This window comes from Amblyomma maculatum, unplaced genomic scaffold (genome assembly GCF_055883805.1).
Source record: "Amblyomma maculatum isolate TAMU_Amacu unplaced genomic scaffold, ASM5588380v1 scaffold_13, whole genome shotgun sequence".
Lineage (NCBI taxonomy): Eukaryota > Metazoa > Arthropoda > Arachnida > Ixodida > Ixodidae > Amblyomma > Amblyomma maculatum.
The window spans coordinates 26,900,774-26,914,434 of NW_028146738.1; the positions used below are offsets into that span (position 1 = coordinate 26,900,774).

Consider the following 13,661-nt stretch of genomic DNA (forward strand, 5'->3'; position numbering starts at 1 on the left):
ATCAGTCTTTTTTTTAATACAGGCTTGTCTTCTTTACCTGCAGCTACTTTGGAACCCTCGGTCACCACTCATCACAGACATGGATAAGGTGGCTCAAGCTGCAGTGCATTCTGTGGATCCAGCTTCAGACCACTTCTTGCCTGTCGACTGCCCTGCTGCACACCCTCTGAGCTCTGGTATACTTATGCAAGCCATCACCCGCCTGCAACTGCCTGGGATGTGCAACTAGAGAGAATGGCGTCATGCAGTCAGGCTTTCAAGTCAGGTTAGTTAGACTGGTAAACAATTCTTAATTTTGATATATCACTTCCTTTGACATTGACACTTGTTGCTGATGAGCATAATTCATACACCTACATGGCCTATCAGGAGATGTGGAACTAAACCCGAGACCACACATAGCAGCCTGACTGCATTCCTTACAATTTATCTTAAATATTTATTATATTTGGAACTTACCGAATGCAAAATCATTGCTTAACTCACTCTTATTTCCTGCTCTATGAAATATTGAAGATATATCTGGCTGTCGGCCATTTTGTGCTGGCACACTTTTAAAAAAAAGCTGGGCAAATTGAATATGTTTCATTCTGCACACTGATGAGAAGCATAGAAAATGTGCACTCAGAGACTGACTTTCAGAGACAAACACAACACTGAGAGTTGCATGCGGTTATCAAATTTTCTTTTCCATCACATATGATGAGGATAAGGGTGTGTTCAGATAAGAATGGTAATCAAGGTCCTATGACCATTTTTTGTTTTCAATGAAATCTTTATATGTGGTGGGCAAATGTCTTGATACAAAAAAAGCTTTATGTTTCCTGATATGGCATAGTTTTCTCGGGAAAAAAAATTGTATATCACACAGGTGGAAAATGCTATTTTTGACCTTTCAGAAAGTTGAAACTTTGGGGACCTGCTGGTAGCATACAGAAATTTTGTTATCCATTCATTTTTACCCACTTTGCAATTTTTACCTCTATGACAGTGATTAAAAACCTGCTATTCAGTTGCACTTCAGTTAGTAAAATATCGCAAACATTGCTTCAGAAACAGCATGCTACAAAAACGACCATTTTCAAACTTAAATACAGGCAAGATATGTTATGCCGGTAGTAATAAATCTTTTTCTGTTTATTATTCAGATTCTTTGCTTATTTCCTTAATTTCATGCAAAATTGGGAGCTCGTCATATTGGGAGCACCTTGCAAAAAAAATACTATATAGAAAAAAAAGAAGCCATCCTGGTGTTCTCCCATGAAATGTTAAGCAATAGCGAATTTATTTCACTTTAAGCCATCATCAACACTGCCAACAAGCAGTAAGTGACTTTATAAGCACTTAGAAGTCTTTGGATATTGCATAAGTTAGAATGTAACTAAATTTGGCAAATAATAAATTGAACTTTTGATGTTCTGAGGAAGCCAATAGCACTTGTACAGAGACAACATGCACTCAGTTTTATATTTATTTTTATATCTTTAGCTTACATAGCAGAACACATTTTAGTACCTGATGTTTATAAAGTACATAGGATTGTTTTGATGTGAGTTTGATGAAAAAGAAGCTTCTGTAGTTTTTTAAATTCAAGTGACAGTTGTCTGTTTCTTGGTAATTTAAGACTTTTGCCAATTGCAAGATAATATGGAGGAAGAACGAGCAAGTCTAGAACTTCCAATTTTTTGAGAAATAGAGAACTAGGCCAGGATAATGTACAGAATGAGTTTCAGTGGCAGCACTTTATTTAGTTGTGCCAGAATGTAGGGCTGAATATCACAAGCTCCAAAAGCAGTGCTCAATTTTGAACTTCCTTTTATAATTTTAAACAATATAATGCAACACTTTTTAGAGCCATAATATTCATTGGGTACTGAGGATTCTTGAGAGGGATTTTCATAAAAATTGATGATGATATTTAAAAAGAATTCAAATCAAATTTGCACATTTTTGCTATTTTCAAATCTTGGGCAAATTTGATCTGTTGTGAAGAACACACATTCAGTCTAGAGTTCCCCATTTTGCCTGAAAATAAGGAAATTATCTGATTCATAAACGGAAAAAGGCTTTGTAAAATAGTATTATGCATCATGCCCATATTTAAGGTTGAAAATGGACTTTTTTTGTAGTGTGGTGCTTCTGGAGCAAAGTTCCCAATTTTTTACTACACCAACTGCAACAACAAAACATGTTTTTAAAGGGCCACTGTCCAGGGAAGGCCCTTTTAAGCAAAGGAGCCCAGTGTTTCGATCAGGTACCGGAGATAGTCTGTGCAAAATGCTACAGTGACACGCGCGCCGCAAAGTATCGAAAATACAATTCAAAGCTCTCTCATGCTCTCCTCCGGGAAGCCAGCTTACCCGTTTCCTGCGCTGGCCCGACGGGCCACAGCAATGACGTACGTACCGCGAACGATGTCCATTGGTCCGTCTCGCTGACTGAGGGGAGAAGGATGGGTGTCTACCGCTCGCAGCGCGCTTTTCCCTCGCCACGGCCAGACTGAATCCAGCGGCGCGCGCTCCCTCGACCGTTTTTTTTTTCTTTTCGCGCTCGCGGAGAGCAACGCCCCACCTCCCGCCAAACGCGGAAGAGGAAGGGGAATTTGTATTGCGGAGGCTAGACGACCTCGGGCAGGAGAGTGAAAAACCTTTGCGAGGGAACGGAAGGAGAGAGGCATGACAGAATCGGGTGATTGCGGTGGCTGTAACTGCGTTATTAGTTACTCTTTTCAAAAACATTTTGCGGCCTTGCGTTCTAGGGGCGAAGTCTCACGGTCACCGGGGACGAAAATATTTTCGACCGGAGGGTGGACAGTGGGCCTTTAATAACTCCCATAAAAGGAAAATTTTCATATATTTAGTGGGTAAAAAAGAATAGCTGACAAGCTTTTAGCATGCTAACAGCAGGTCTCCAAACGGTCAACATTTTTAAATGGTAAAACTGCGTTTTTCACCTGCAGTGATATGCAATTTTTTCCCAAGGAAACTACGCCACACCTTGCAAAACTAAATAAAGCCCATATATGTGCCAAGATGATTGCCCACACATTTTTAACAATTTTATTGAAAACGAAAATGGTCATAGGACCTTGATTACAGTTCTTATCTGAATACACTGATAAGATATTGTAGATTGCTATTTAAATGACATCTATTTGAATATTTCAGTAAATCATGAAGCTGCTTAACCGGCTTTAGTGTTGTGTTGTATTGGGCATTATGGCACATAGGGTGCTATGGCTATATGGATTAGGCTTATTTCTGTAACTGGAACCACAACTTTTATTTTACTTTATAAGGTTACCTTACCTGCTGTTCGGAAAGTTACTGCCACCACTTATTGCCCATGCCTGGCAAACAGTACACAAATAAGATCAATAAATCATCCTAATTCTTCAGCTCACAACAGTACATAGAAGAGAAATCTCTCACTTGAAGGTATTTTAAAACCATTTTTTTCTGCTGTTTGGGACATAATTCTACTGTAACATATGAGCATCATTGCAGCTCTCACACGGAGTTCTCCTGTTATCACCGATGAAAAGAATTCATTATATTGTACCACTCCCTGATTAAATGCGGCCCTTATAAGTTCAGTCAGTACCTTACATTTCACTTGGAGCATGAGCACATGCTAATTTTGCCTTTCATTTCCTTTTATTTGTATTTTTCAAGTGAATTATGGGGTATATGGCTCTTTTCTTTCTTAGCACCCACAGTATCTAAACTGCTAGACGACTGCCACTCTTCAAAGTTACCTCTTAGTTTCTTTTTTCACTGCTACTCAGCTAGAGGCCCTTAAAATAAAATAAAATAATGATTCTTTGTATTTTTCGGTATCTGTGCACATTGTTTCCAAGAATGCTAAGAAGGGTTGAGGGTGAGCCTCTTTCCAGAAGCCAGCATTTCAATAAAAGTACTTGTCCTCATCTTTGCAGTGTGGTCATCAGTTGTGGAGCTTGCATATGCTTTTCTTTCCCAAAAGGAAGGAGATGAGGGAAGGTGAATAGAGCTAAGGGTTAAGAAAATATCTTTTAAGTGGCTTTCTCTGAACTGGGCTACAGCAGCACCAGAGTACTTTTGAAAAGGATTCCGGAGGTGGCGAATTATATACCAGCGTTAGGTGTTTAGGAGTGTAGTGATAAAAAAGAATTTTATATCGCATGTGAATAGTGGAAATTTATCAAACATTATCAAGAAGCAAAAATATAAAAAGACAGAACTGTGGATAAACGCATGGAGTCATGCATTGGAAAAAGCATTCATTACCTAGTTGGCAAGGCAGTCACATACACCACGAATTGTGCAATCTATTCATAGCAAGTGTACCTCCCCTAGCATAAGCTCAACATGTTTAGTAAACATTTCCTCTTTATCACTGGTGACTTTTGTTCCCCCTTGATTTTTTTTCGTCTGATAATGCCTTTTTTGCAGGTATGGCTTACTCAAATTTATTTTTTCAGTTGTCCTTTCTCCTCAGTATTTCATTTATGTTTTGCATGGCATTCTTAGCTATGCTAGTACTTAACCATTTGAAAATATCTCTTAACAACTATTTACCTGCAATTGTAATGCCTTTCAAGAAACATGTGCCAGCATTGAACCTGCTTTAGGTGGTGACGTATCATCTACCCCATACTGTAGTTTTCCCTGCAACTGCCACCTTTTTATTTTTTTTTGGTGATAGACCATCCAGATCAAAATCATAGAAGTTAGTACCCATCCAAACATAATTTTGCTTCTCGCTCTGCCCCTCTTTCCCTCCCGTTCCTCCCTGCCAGTGATGCTCATTGTATCCAGATACAAGTGCATTTTCAAACTTTTGGCTTGGCTTGCAGACTGAAGCTTTTCTACTAACCTTCAATTCTCTTTCATGCTATGTAGCCACCTTGCTCTTGTATCCTGGATCATCTTACAACAAGTAGAATGTATTTGTGCAGGTAATGGCCAACAGTTGTATGGGCCTCTACCACCTAAAAGGGAGTCTATAATCTGAAAGACTAACAGTAGTCCTGTTAATCTACATGCAAAGTAAAACCATAAATAAAATGTGATCTAAAGACCTAAAAACATATGGAGAGCTGCTGAACGTCACTTTGATTCCGTAGCATACTGTCTTCAGGATTCGTTATAAGCTTTACCATATAGCATGTCAAATTGTATTGTGCAGAAGACATTAATTCCTTTAGAGCTGTGGAAGTAAAGAGCAACAGAAGCCTCAAAGAGCCCCAGAACTGTGAGCAAGAGCAGGTGGCACACTGTATCTACAGGTAGAGTAGTTTTCCAATCATCATCATCAGCCTGACTATACCCACTGCAGGGCGAAGGCCTTTCCCATATTTCTCCAATTAGCCCGATTCTGTTAATTGGATAAATATAGAAAAAATATGAAGAAACTCAAGTTAATGACATTCTAGTGGAAATTAAGAAGAAATGGGCATGGGTAGGACATGTAACCCGAAGAAAGGATAACCGATGGTCGCTGAGGGCAACAAACTGGATTCCAAGGGAAGCAAAGCATAGCAGGGGGCGGCAGAAAGTTAGGTAGGCGGATGAGGTTAAGAAGTTTGCAGGGGTCAAGTGGATGCAGCTAGCACAGAACTGGGTTAGTCTCCAATCATACAACATGAAAAAAAAATTGAAATGCTGCTTTCAACTAAAGGCTAAGTTTAAAATGCGCAGCTTTCACCCGCATACCTATTGTGAGCATTCCACCTTCACTCATGCAACTTTTTTTGTTTCATAATGAGTTTTTATTGACATCTATAAATAACTTGCAGATTACAGTGTGCAAAAAAATTGTGTTATGTTTGTTTTCCTCAGTGTTTATTTAAATTACAAACATATTGACATGAGTAAATTTGGAATAATTACAAAAAAATGAGAGCAGCCAATTTAGACATTGTAGGTTTGCTGGCCTTTGCCGAAAAATTTACATTTGGCTTAAGCAACTTTTGTGTGCATAAAGATCAAACAAGCCATTTGTATTGTTAACATTCTTTGTATTATATTGAGATAATTTGAAGCATTTAAGTAGCATTATAAGAAGTGGGTTTGAAGGAATACTTTAACGAAACTTGAAGATGGGCTAGACAGTGCATTGCAATTTGACAAAAGGTAAAAGCGCACAGGAAGACACACACCCGAGTGAAGACGACACAGGAAATGCTGACACACAGGACAGCATGTGTCCTGTGTAGTCTTCACTCGAGTGTGTCTTCCTGCGCACTTTTACCTTTTGTTGAAGAAATACCTCTTCAGCAAGCGGCACCAGTGCAATATTTTATTGCCACTGCAGGATTCATGTTCCAGCTACTCCTTCCTGTCAGCTTATACTTTGGGGAAAATATTGAAGATGTCGACCTGCTGCACATCCAGGTGGACCGTGAAAAGCTGTTCTCTGTGACAAGTGGGGAGGAGGGACTGGCAGCTGTTTTGTCCGCCAACATGGTCTTCAACATCCAGAATTTCTGCAAGCTATTCAACACATGTTCTAGAGCACGTCTACTTTCATTATGCAATTATTGCACCTAGAGTGGTGGCTACCAAGTTCTTGAGCAGTCACCTAAAGTATCTTAATTTTCATGTGCTAGGAGGTGTATGTTCTGCGGTCTTGTCATAAATATACTTGTCGTTTTTGTATATCTACACATTTCTTAGCCATTCCTGTAGGAGAGGGTGCCATTCACTAAATATGTGGTGCAATATTTTGCTGATATGTCATTACGTTGTGATATACACTGTAATAAATTGTAGACATTCCTCCAGCCTAAGTAAGTTTGAATTCTCCAACCCTATAAACCAGCCAAATAACTTGCTGATAGTGTGAATAAACTTTGCTACCAAAACTGTAGGCGTCACTTGTATATGATTGTAAAGCAGCCTCTGAGAAACTTTGCTGCACACACTTTTTTCCATTTACTGTTTCAGGAATCGGCCATGCCCTATTCTTGGTACATTTTTGCTCAGCATGCTTGTCTGAGCAGTTGCCATGCATCTCCATGACATGCACAGATAGACCTTCAAATTGAGCAGTATACATGTCATTGTGCCTCAGCAAAATTACATATACCTAAACATGGAAAGTATTTTTGTTAGATGCTTATAGGATGCTCTTCATAGACTTGCCCTGAAGCAGAAGCCTGGGATTGATGTGTGGCAGGAAATGCATGCACAAATATAGAATTCTGTGGCCCCATATTTTTAGTTGCATTGTTTTTGCCCTCAACCTATTGATACAAACACAGGAACTCCTCGTCAATGCTAACTGGCTACCAAGCAGGCTTCTCTGCAATGCTTTAACCAGTGCAGGGGAAAGTGAAAATGACACTTTGAACAGATCACGGGTGCATGAAAACTTTGGAATTTGAGTTTTCATGCATCCTTGACCTGTCCAAAGTGTCTTCACTTTCTCCTGCAATGGCTAAAGCATTTCAGAGATATCTGTTGGATTGGCAGTCAGCATTGACAAGGATTTCCTGTGTTTGTACCAATCATTTGAGAGCTAAAAAGATGCAAACTAAGAATATGGGCCCACAGGGTTCTATATTTATGCTTACAATTCCTGCCACACATCAATCTCAGGCTACTGCTTCAGGGTGAATTTATGTGGTACACACTTCGAGCGCCCATTTCGTAAGGGTGCAAAGGAAAAAGTGCGCCCTTAGAGAAGCGTGCAACCTTGCACCCTCAAATTTTAAGCTGGGCACAATTCTTTAAGGGTGCGGATCTGCACCATAATTTTTGCAGCCCCTTTAGGTAAAAAGTGGCTGCCTGGGGACAAGCCAATTTACACCCTTAAGAATAAAAAATTTTGTGTGTACGGCCATATGCTTTCTTTTTTAAAAACAGTCCGTAGACCTTTTCCTTTTTTTCAATGGGCAGGCCATTTACAACAGCGCTGGTGAAATAAGCTCCGTTCGATGAGGCTTCCATGCGAATCGATCTAGACCTAGTGACGAGTAGGACGCGGCCAGTGCGCCATCGTCCACCGCATTTGCGGCGGCACCTCTCCGGCAAACTGTCGGCATTTGGTGTTGCACGTGTTCATTTGGGTACTTCTCTATAATGATGTATATGGGGCCCGACATTTTTTGACACATTTCACTAAACACGCCGGTGTAAAAGAATCGTCCGGGACGTGACGGAGCTGCCGTACCTAGTGCAGCACGTACCGTGTTGCGCGGTGCTTGAAGGCTGTGTATATACGCCGGTGGACGTAACTTTACACACTGCCTATATTATTTGGTGCTCTTCAAAACGTGCGCAAAGTTTACATTGTTGATATGGGCTAGCTCACGCGCTTTCATCGGGAGCCAACGCGCCCCCTCCGTTCACAGGTGCCGTCAGGCCCGATAAAAATGCCCAGCCAGTTTCGCCCGATCCGGTTCCGGGGACCTGGCGCGGATCTGATAAACCGGAAGTGGGAAGTCACGTGACGCTCGGTCCGCGGTCTAAAACAGGTCCGTTGCCCGTCGTGTAGATGCAGCTTAAAGCGAAAGCCTTAATGGCTCATGCGGTCATGAACAAAATGTGTCCCGCTTTCGCGGCGGCTCTGATTGGCTGAGGCGGGATGACGTCATAGAGGTCTCGACAAAGCACTGAGCACCACCACAGTATGGGCGATTGCGCGCCTTTATATGGCCATATGTCGATCAATTATCAATTTATAATAACGAGTAAATAACTTTTACTATTTATTGACTACTTAGGAATGTAATTATTAACTAATCAATGAAAATATTTAAGTTAATAATTACCATCTTAATATCTAATTAACTATCTAACGTCATCATCATCATCATCATCATCATCATCATCAGCCCGATTATACCCACTGCAGGGCGAAGGCCTCTCCCATATTTCTCCACTTCACCCGGTTCTGTGCTAGCTGCATCCATTTGACCCCTGCGAACTTCTTAATCTCATCCGCCCACCTAACTTTCTGCCGCCCCCTGCTACGCTTTCCTTCCCTTGGAATCCAGTTTGTTACCCTCAGCGACCATCCGTTATCCTCTCTTCGCACTACATGCCCTGCCCATGTCTATTTCTTCTTCTTAATTTCTACTAGAATGTCGGTAACTTGAGTTATTTCTCTGACCCACTCTGCACGCTTTCTATCTCTTAATGTTACCCCTACCATTTTTCGTTCCATAGCCCTCTGGGTTGTCCTCAACTTAAGTAGAACTCTCTTGGTTAGCCTCCACGTTTCAGCCCCATAGGTGAGTACAGGCAAGATGCAACTGTTGTATACTTTCCTCTTGAGCGATACCGGTAAGCTGCTAGTCATAATCTGTGAGTGCTTGCCAAATGCGCTCCATCCCAATCGTATTCTTCTTGTTATTTCCTTTTTGTGGTCCGAATCTGCGGTTACTACCTGTCCTAAGTAGACATATTCGCCTACTACTTCCAGTATTTCGCTACCTAATGTAAACTGCTGTTCTTTCCCGAGGCTGTTGAACATTACCTTAGTCTTCTGCATATTGATTTTCAAGCCTACCTTTCTACTTTTCCTGTCTAGGTCATCAATCATTATTTGCAGTTCATCGCCCGAGTTGCTTAGAAAGGCAATGTCATCTAACGTCTTATTGCCTACATAATTATACAGGCTTCTGCCTTTCACTATTTTAGTCGCTAAAGTCCCTCCTAATTTTTTCACTCCTACCTCCATCCTTTTCTTTATGGCACGGTTAAGGTGTCCGCGGAGAATTGTGACAGATACTGCGACTTTCTTTCCTGTAAACCAATTTGAAGCGCCGCTGATGCCTGCTGTACTGCGTCTGTTTCTGTATCCTGTGTGGTGCGGCGTTCAAGGAAGCGCCAAATGAAAGGAGCCGCACGGACACCTGAATCGGTATGACGTGATACCTTGAGCTACCAGCCAATATAGAAAGCACCGTTTTAACGAAGCCGTATGAACGTGCCTGCGTGACCTAGGGATAACGTGATTGCAAGGGTCTTGGCAGGCTGATTCTTATATCACCCTTCTATATGAAAAGACAGGCCGAGATTGCAGTTCCAGTCAAACGTAATGCCAGGAAGCCTGCCTAGTTAGTTTTTGGCCATGTCAGTACTGACTCCCACGTAACGAAAACATTACGGAAAGACAGATGGACACGGTCGTGGTCACGAATATGACCCATTAAAGGCGATTGCCATAAGTGCCGACGTGGAGGGTTAAGCAGTAATTTCGACTACCTGGCGATCTTTAACGTGCACTGGCATCGCACGCCACACAGGCGCCTCTCTGTGTCGCCTTCATCGAAACGCAACCGGCGGAAGTCGGGATCGAACCCGGGTACATCGGCACAGTAGTCGAGCATCTTAGCCACTGCACAACCCCAGGGGGGGGGGGGGGGACACAATTGTAAAGAAGAAGATGATCTGGCGCCGGCACGAGACGCGAGCACCAGTTGTTGGAGCCAGCCTGCAAGCCTCTGCCTCTGTGAGCCGAACGTATTTTGTTTCTGTGCTACACTGGATTACGCCACGATGGCTGAACAAAGTATACCCGGCTTAAGAGCGATGCTCGGGGATCGCCCAGCGCAAGTCGTCGAGAAGAGCAACACGTTCGAGAAGAACTACAGTGTTGGTGTCCTGCTTGGAAAGGGAGGCTTCGGCACGGTTTACGCTGGCACCCGGAACCGTGACAACTTGGCGGTGGCCATCAAGTATGTGTCTCGACACAGGATTACCAAATGGGGCACGATAAACGGCCAAGAGGTTCCCCTTGAAATAGTTCTCCTGCGGCGCGTTGACCACATTCCGAGCGTTATCCGGCTGCTCGACTGGTACGAGAGGCCCAAATCGTTCATCCTCATCATGGAGCGGCCCAAAGCGGTCAAGGACCTCTTCGACTACATCACCGAGAAGGGCGTGCTCGAGGAGACGCTGTCGCGGCTCTTCTTCAAGCAGATTGTCCAGTGCGTGATAGCTTGTCACAAGGCTGGCGTCATCCATCGTGACATCAAGGACGAGAATATTCTGGTCAACCTCGAGACCCTGTCTGTGATCCTCATCGATTTTGGGTCCGCTACCTTGCTGCGCGAGGGATTCTACACGGGCTTTGACGGAACCCGCCTCTACAGTCCTCCCGAGTGGATCCAGCATCGCCGGTACAACGGTTGCGAGGCCGCTGTCTGGTCCTTGGGCATCCTCCTGTACGACATGGTGTGTGGCGACATCCCCTTCAAACAGGACGAACAGATCCTGCGGGCCAAACTCGACTTCCGGCGGAAGCTGTCTCCCTCGTGTGAGGACCTTATCCGCCGTTGCCTGGCGCTGGTGCCGGCCGAGCGACCCTCCCTCGAGGAAATACTCGAACACGAGTGGATGGTCACCGGTGACCTCAACAGCAGCATTTCCGAAAACATCCCGGCAGGGTGTGCGGATCGAGGCGAACAGTCTTAATTCCCTGCACCAGAATTGAACTGGCAGTAAAGACAGCATCTGCATTTGACGATCACGCCCCCCTTAGAAGCACCAATTTTCTGCCCATCCTCCCTCTTCCCCGCCATCACCGACCCCTTTCTCCTCATCTTCTCCATCATTCAAACATGCATCGCCCTTTTATTTCCTTCTGGAGAAAAACCTTCATTGTTGACGTTGCGTTCTGTTGGAAACCGCGAACAAGCTGTGGACACAAGCCCGGCTGGATTCAAGACAGAAGTCTTTAAGTGTCGCTAACAACTCTTCCACCGCTGCTTGGAGACGACGAGGTGACAGCTTTTTATCTTCAATGTAAACACACCACAAGCGCGTGAGAAGAATCTCTGCTCTCCCTAGTATACGACTGCCCAGTGTGACAAAAGTGAGGAGAGACTGGGGACCCAATTTGCACGCGTTTTTTTTTATTTTTTTTTGCGATGGACTCTGCGAGTTCCGGAGCGTCTTGTCTGGAGAGGTGGGGGGTGTCCAGTGTGTGCGCCAAGGGGCGAAGAAGCTAAGAGAGTGCCTTCTTTACTGCGTAGGTGTGACATGACTAAAAAAAGTGGGGCACCCCTCACCTCATTCCAGAACTTACACCTACCGTGTCTGTCTCAAGCACACTAGTTCTTTTTTTGCACACCGCAGTGTTCTGTTCACAAGCGGCACGCCACTTCCATTGTTTTTCTCTGTCTTATCACCTCCCTGCATCTGTTTTGAAGATGTACATAATGGAGTTCAATTTCTCCACCTCCTCTACTATCCTGTTCCCTTCCAATTGCCATCATTACCACAAGCAGAGCTCATTGTAAGCTAGCATTGCTCCACCATACAAGGCATTCTTCTTTCTTTTCCGAACATAAACAGTGTATATACAATAGCATCACGTTTTCTTACATTCCTGTTTGTGTGCGTAAAGGGCACCCACATCATGTTTCTTTGTACTTTTTTGAATTGCCGGACATGCCAGTCCAGTCAGCGCTATGAAGCGGCAGCTGTTCTTACATAACTAAGTTATTTGTTTCGTTATGTGGAAGAGGTAGTGAAGTGAGCACCATGCCGCGAGGAGTAGTTCCCCTTCTTCGAGTCGGCAGCTCCTTCACTTCCATGCCTGTTCCTTTTATTTATGTGTTCTCAGTTTAGTGTTCGTGTCTCCATAATCCCCTGCTCCCTACCCACGAGTCCTAGGTTCGGAAAGCATTATGTACATAATTTGTGCAGAATAGTCACGAGTTGGGTGTTTTTATTAAAAAAAATGTTGAAAAAAAAATTCTTGTACGTGCAAGCATAAAATGAAATGTTTTATATATCACTTTTTCTATTTTTCCGTTTCTTAAGGTAACATGTTTATTATTTCTCGCTATAAAAAGGAACGGCTATACAACCTCAGTCCTTAGCAGACGATATCGTTTAGTAGTTGCGTGCTCTTAGTGTCGATATCGCTTTCGCAACTGTCGTTACCGTGTGCTTGAGTGCACAATTTCGTTGGTGCATCCTCTTTCTCTGGCGCTTGTCTTATGTAATGTGAATTCGTTTGTGGCAGTAATTACTCATCAAAATGCCGCATCGCACGAATGTCCGGGTAAAGTGGCCATGCAAAGAACGGGTATGTTGAATATATATGAGCGGGAATGGATTAATTTCTTGCAGTGCATGGAAATGTCTTCTTGTTCACGGCCCCGGTTGATGATGCAGGGCTTGTATATTGGTAAAGGCATTAAGCGGGCAGATCGACGACGTACACATGCGTGCCTAAGGAGTCTCGTGATTTGGTTGAGAGCACCTTGGCCTACTTTCTGGCAGGCACGCACTCATAAAGCCGCTGTAAAGACCTTCCGCACATCTAATGTTAGCAGCACCCGTTGCGGCAGCCGTTGGCAGTCATTGCTTTTGATGCCACCTCGGCGCCCTCAGTCGGCACACTGGTGGTAAATTCTGGATACTATAGTTTTAGGCACAGTAAGACCACAGTGAATTGAAAACATAGCGTAATGGACCGGTGTGACTTCCAATGGAGCACAGAGTTTATAACTATTACTGCAGTGGCCTAGAATAATATTGTAGCGGACGTCTGAACTTCGCCTACTGCGGCCTGATTTCGAGAGGAGCTGGGTACTATAATAGAGAATTGGGCTCCTACTGTCACCACCGGCAATTTGGGGGCGAGAGGCGCGTAGGAACACAATTGCCTATTGTAGTTTGCGTGATCCTGATTGGAGCGGGGTGCCTCTGTTTTTC

General features: G+C 43.5%; 1 long non-coding RNA gene and 1 pseudogene across 2 annotated transcripts in view; both read left to right on the top strand.

The window, feature by feature from the left end:
- The window catches only part of LOC146172423 (uncharacterized), a 501,238-nt gene that overhangs the window by 3,892 nt on the left and 483,685 nt on the right, over positions 1-13,661 (top strand). For both annotated transcript variants that reach the window (XR_014702481.1, XR_014702482.1), the window contains exon 2: positions 44-265. This is a non-coding gene — a long non-coding RNA (uncharacterized LOC146172423). The remainder of the gene's footprint in view (positions 1-43; positions 266-13,661) is intronic.
- On the top strand, positions 10,491-11,457 carry LOC146172424 (serine/threonine-protein kinase pim-3 pseudogene; annotated as a pseudogene).